The sequence below is a fragment of the Tachypleus tridentatus genome, chromosome 8 (genome assembly GCF_004210375.1).
Source record: "Tachypleus tridentatus isolate NWPU-2018 chromosome 8, ASM421037v1, whole genome shotgun sequence".
Taxonomy (NCBI): domain Eukaryota; kingdom Metazoa; phylum Arthropoda; class Merostomata; order Xiphosura; family Limulidae; genus Tachypleus; species Tachypleus tridentatus.
Window position 1 is genome coordinate 136,746,985 of NC_134832.1, and position 6,361 is coordinate 136,753,345.

Here is a 6,361-nt window from a genome sequence, read left to right on the forward strand (position 1 = left end):
TCTTTTGGTATTTGAAAATGTAACTCTGGGTATTAGAGAAACCATATGTCTTCTTTTATCTTTTGTAACTTGGGAACTTTAAGCATGGTGATCCAAGTGAACTGTTTATCCACTCTCTCTTCTTCAACTTGAACTCACTTATCTCCATAATCATGATGAACTAAATGTTCTTTTTCAACTTCACATCTCACCTCAATTATCTAGATGAAATGTGTGTTTACTGTGGTGTTCAAGGTAAAGATTTTTCTCTGCCCTTTAATTTCCAGTGTGACATGTTCAGATGCTTTAGGTTAGAAACTTCCTTTATTCTCTTTCTCCATGTAAAATTAATAAACTCAGTAATATTATTTAAGTAAAACCTTTTTTAATAACCTTTAAACAAAGTAATCTTTGTATTTGAGTCCTAATTAGTTATGAGTTTCAGAAGAATAGAACTTTAACTGAAAATATGAACTCATTGCAACTTTTATTAAGAAAATTAGTTGAACTTTTAGTTTTTCTTATTAAATATTCTTTTCTCATGTAGTCCCCAATGAGACACATAAAGGACCTGGTTTCATCACTTTTCCAAAGTCTTTGACTGTTGTTGAAAACACGCCTGCAACATTCAAGTGTGAAACCGAGAAAGATGCTCTCACTGGTAAATTTTGACTTTATTTTTTTATGAAATCATTAACTTTTCTTTAATTAGATAATTTAGTTTAAAAACAAAACCTCTACTAAATGTTGTTCAACACAATTATTGGATTATATCTGTATAAAAATAGTCAATCTTGTTTTTATTTTCCTAGTTCGTTGGCTAAAAGATGGTAAACCTTTGAAAGAGACTAGCACTCGACACCAGTTTATTCAAGATGGACGGCTGTTTAAGCTCAACATCCCATCAGCATTAGTAACTGATATAGGACAGTATACAGCTGTGGCTGTTGATAGTACTGGCGACTGTAGTGCTACCTTCTCCTTGAATGTCTTGACAGAAGCTGACCTTTAAGTAGTGATTGTGATATTCTATGGTGAGCTGTTTCTAACTGTTTGCTTTATTGTCTGATGTTTTTTTTCATTTTCAAGCAAATAGGCCAAAGCTATATTTGTTTGAGTAAACTAGCATTAACAATGATATGTCATGTCTAACAGCCCACATTTGCTTGAGGAAACTAGGCTTAACAATTATGTGTGATCAGTGTAACAAGCTTCTGCTACATTCATTATATTAATGTGGGAATAACAAACTACTCTTTCATTTTACGGCAACATTGAATAAGAACTATGAAGTAGTTTTATTGGTCAATTTTGTATCTATGACTTATATGTCTCTTGATGTTCAGAGAACACTAACCAAATGTTCAGAGATCATAAATGTGGCTAACGAAATCTTGTATTTTTAAAGTGATGTGATATTTTTGTTTCAGTTTGTAATTCAGTTTGCTACATTATAACATGCTTTGTGAATGTCTTACAGTTTAAGATTTCTCATGAATGAATTACATTATAAGATGTTTTATAAGTATTATATTATAACATGCTTTGTGAATGTCTTACAGTTTAAGATTTCTCATGAATGAATTACATTATAAGATGTTTTATAAGTATTATATTATAACATGCTTTGTGAATGTCTTACAGTTTAAGATTTCTCATGAATGAATTACATTATAAGATGTTTTATAAGTATTATATTATAACATGCTTTGTGAATGTCTTACAGTTTAAGATTTCTCATGAATGAATTACATTATAAGATGTTTTATAAGTATTATATTATAACATGCTTTGTGAATGTCTTACAGTTTAAGATTTCTCATGAATGAATTACATTATAAGATGTTTTATAAGTATTATATTATAACATGCTTTGTGAATGTCTTACAGTTTAAGATTTCTCATGAATGAATTACATTATAAGATGTTTTATAAGTATTATATTATAACATGCTTTGTGAATGTCTTACAGTTTAAGATTTCTCATGAATGAATTACATTATAAGATGTTTTATAAGTATTATATTATAACATGCTTTGTGAATGTCTTACAGTTTAAGATTTCTCATGAATGAATTACATTATAAGATGTTTTATAAGTATTATATTATAACATGCTTTGTGAATGTCTTACAGTTTAAGATTTCTCATGAATGAATTACATTATAAGATGTTTTATAAGTATTATATTATAACATGCTTTGTGAATGTCTTACAGTTTAAGATTTCTCATGAATGAATTACATTATAAGATGTTTTATAAGTATTATATTATAACATGCTTTGTGAATGTCTTACAGTTTAAGATTTCTCATGAATGAATTACATTATAAGATGTTTTATAAGTATTATATTATAACATGCTTTGTGAATGTCTTACAGTTTAAGATTTCTCATGAATGAATTACATTATAAGATGTTTTATAAGTATTATATTATAACATGCTTTGTGAATGTCTTACAGTTTAAGATTTCTCATGAATGAATTACATTATAAGATGTTTTATAAGTATTATATTATAACATGCTTTGTGAATGTCTTACAGTTTAAGATTTCTCATGAATGAATTACATTATAAGATGTTTTATAAGTATTATATTATAACATGCTTTGTGAATGTCTTACAGTTTAAGATTTCTCATGAATGAATTACATTATAAGATGTTTTATAAGTATTATATTATAACATGCTTTGTGAATGTCTTACAGTTTAAGATTTCTCATGAATGGATTACATTATAAGATGTTTTATATTATATTATAACATGCTTTGTGAATGTCTTACAGTTTAAGATTTCTCATGAATGAATTACATTATGAGATGTTTTATATTATATTATAACATGCTGTGTGAGATTGTTATTGTAGCTTAACACATAAAGTTTTCTTAAATGTTAATAAATTTTTTCTCAGAGTCATAATTTCTACTCAAATGTATGAGTTTTATAACTCTGCAATTTTGTTTTTAAAGATTAATCAGTGTGCATCATTCAGTCTCGAAAACTTTTGCTCACTTTCAATGTTGTGAGTGATTTATGTTTTTCCTTATCATGGTTCTCAATGTAGTAGTTTCTAAAGAGAGAAATTGTTCAGATACTAATGTACATGTTTATTCTGTTGTATTTTATATAGATTTATGACCACACGAACTATGCTATCGAAAAATGACAATTCTACGGTCTTCGATTAACAACGAACGATTTTATCATGAGGACTTCATCATGCTACTTCTAAATTGTTTTTGTGAAAACACTTGTGTTTTTTTTGGGTTCATTTATCTAAAAAGTAGTGAATTTGTTCACCAATGTACTTAAACCATTGTAAAAATATGTGTGCAGTTTTTCCCTGCTTATATGTATGTAACTGTAAACACTAGAGAATATATGCTGAATTGTATGAAGTAAAGTGAACACTCTTCTTATTCACTATCAATAGACAGTAATGTTTATTATTTAACAAAAGTTTCAATGTTAACTAAATCTTCATAAATAATGAAGGTGGTGATTGTTTAGTTCGAGTTCATTTATGATATGTTTGAAACTTTTCTATAGAAAGAAAGTGAAATTTGATAACACTGGTTAACTTCTAAAATTTGTGTGGCATTTCTTCAAGCATTTTGTTTTCAACCTTCAGTGTGTTTGTTATTTTCTTCCTTTTGCTGTTCTCCTTTATGTTTAATTATAAAGAAATGACCTACTAAACTTTGAACTCTTTAGGACAGTCACCACTGTTGTTGATTTCTTGAACAGAATTTAAAGAGTGTCAAAAAATCGTTTAAAAATGTGACAGTCGTGAAGATTTCAAACCTCTAGTTTGTGAATCTCAACTTATGCAGTTAAAACAATCAGTACTTTGTAGTGTGATAATGGCTGAAGTAAATAAAGAACAATAGTTTAAAAAATTAAAAGTTTCTTGTGTTTTCAAACTGTGCAAGAAAATCACTTCCAGAGCACTCTCTTCCACTATTTATTCTACACCTTTATCAGCTGTTAAAAATATCATTTTCAGTGTTTAAGTTTAGGACAGTTTGGGCCCATATTACCCCATCACTTTTATGCGTTTTTTAACAGTTTGTGCACGAGATTTATTGTGGTTTATCAGTTTGATGGTCTATTAACTACACGTAAATCACACACAAGACATGCTGCCTGTATTACATTTAATTCCTCTAAATATTACGTTGGTCTTTTATGTGTTTGAGGCCTGGCATGGCCTAGCGCGTTAAGGCGTGCGCTTCGTAATCTGAGGTATCACGGGTTCGCGCCCGAGTCGCGCCAAACATGCTTGCCCTCCCAGCCGTGGGGGCGTTATAATGTGACGGTCAATCCCACTATTCGTTGGTAAAAGAGTAGCCCAAGAGTTGGCGGTGGGTGGTGATGACTAGCTGCCTTCCCTCTAGTTTTACACTGCTAAATTAGGGACGGCTAGCACAGATAGCCCTCGAGTAGCTTTGTGCGAAATTCCAAAAAAACAAACAAACAAAACAAAACATTTATGTGTTTGACGTAGTAAGTGAGTGACTTCATTGAAGATTTTTGAGTGTTGTAACTTGCAAAAAAAAAGATAAAATTGTTTAAGATGATGCACTGTATGGACCCACCCGGCAATGAATAGTATGTAAATAAGTTCTTTTGTTTGGAAGTAAGTACAAACCTACACAATGGGCTATCTGTGCTCTTCTCGCCACGGGTATCGAAACCCGGTTTCTAGCGATGGGAGCCGTAGACATACTGCTGTGCCATTGGGGGGGTATATAAATAAGTTGATAACAATTGGACAACAAGTGCAAACGATGCTGCCCTTACGCATGTAAGCCTAACTAAACTACAAATCCAAGCAAACGTATTGCAACTCGAAAATTAGCATTACAATAGTTAACACCAGCGACACATTTTTCGTGGGTTTGAATGTATAATTCTAAATCGAGGAGTTGTTTTCTAGTAAACTGTATCATTTAGTTATAAAACACTAATGAGTGGCTCTAAAAAACTTTTGTATATTTTAAAAGATAACCTCTCGTAGTGCGTTCAAAATAGTTAACACGCACAGTTCAGAAATGTATGATGATAGCCAAGTTGAAAGCTTATGTACCTGTTTAACGCTAATTGAATAAGTTAGGAATATAAATCCCTAGGTGGCGGTTCTGCCAATTTAAAATGCAGGGTACAAGAACATAGCGCTTAACTACACAGAGGATTTATTAATGAAATTAGGGTAGAGTGTCAACTTAAAATTATATAGGATTATTAAGAAAAACAGGTATTTTATGACGTGCAGACAATAAGTTTGAACCTCCGCTTTCGAATATTGCGTCCTCAATACAAGGCGTGGACCTTTCAAAACGGAAGTTCTATATTGTACATCCGATCAGCCATTTACATTTCATTGTCTGTCTGTATAACTAAATAAAATGTCACCCTCCTAAAACTGTACAAACATTTAGACTGCTATTAAGCCTTGCCGATGCCGGAAAGACGTGGTATTAATCATACGAAAATCAACAGGAAATAAATACTGACGGATTCCATTCACAGTCTACATACCATGAGTCACCTTTCCCGTCATCAAGTCTTCTTCTAGTCATATAACGGTTACAAAAAACTAATCGGGTCAATAGAACGTTCTTTTCAAGGTCGTAATAATAATCTAAAATCGAAATTGAGAAACACAAAGATAATTGTACATTTCACAAATATTTTATTACAAGAATGGTTTCGTCAATAAATGCATCATCACTGGTGAAATCATGGTCGTAATAAAATATCTGTAAAACGTACGATCGTTCTCGTTTTCCTCAATTCCATTAATTATGGAGTTTTCCTACAGTTTCAAGTATTTATTATATTAGAAGGTTGACGTCATGATGAAGTTAAAATGTTATTGGACGTGTGCATGATCCTGATTTAAAAAAAAATCGTTAAAATATTACATATTAACTGTTATTAATGTTGTGTTAGTATAAACAAAATGCTCGAATTTCTTCTATTTCCGTTACATAAGGAGTTACGTACAAAATTATGCATCACACGTGACACTGTACACCCTTGTGCAAATTAATTGAAACAAATGGTCATTTTACAATATTTTCAGCATGGCGCCGATGTAGGCTCTCTGGACCCACTGATTTCTTTTAATAGTCATTTTTTTCACACAGACAGCGTCATTAGCTGTGTTTTGCAGGACGGTCGATCTATTTTTGGGATAAATGACGATTTTGGAGGAATATTTTGTCATTCGAAATTGCGTTAAAAGGGCAAGAAGCAAGAAGACCAATCAATAAACAACTTCTTACCAACTCAATGAAGAAGAAACGGTATCAATGGGGTCTGAAATACAAGAACTGAACGCAAGAACAATGGAGGAATGTGTTATTCAGTGACG

The 6,361-nt window shown here is 31.2% G+C and overlaps 1 long non-coding RNA gene across 1 annotated transcript; it reads left to right on the top strand.

Moving 5' to 3' along the window:
- The first annotated feature begins 499 nt into the window (after nucleotides 1-499).
- LOC143223592 (uncharacterized) lies at nucleotides 500-3,887 on the top strand. Its single transcript, XR_013012972.1, has 3 exons — nucleotides 500-640; nucleotides 792-1,013; nucleotides 3,113-3,887. It is a non-coding gene; the product is annotated as an uncharacterized LOC143223592 (long non-coding RNA).
- The last annotated feature ends 2,474 nt before the right edge of the window (nucleotides 3,888-6,361 follow it).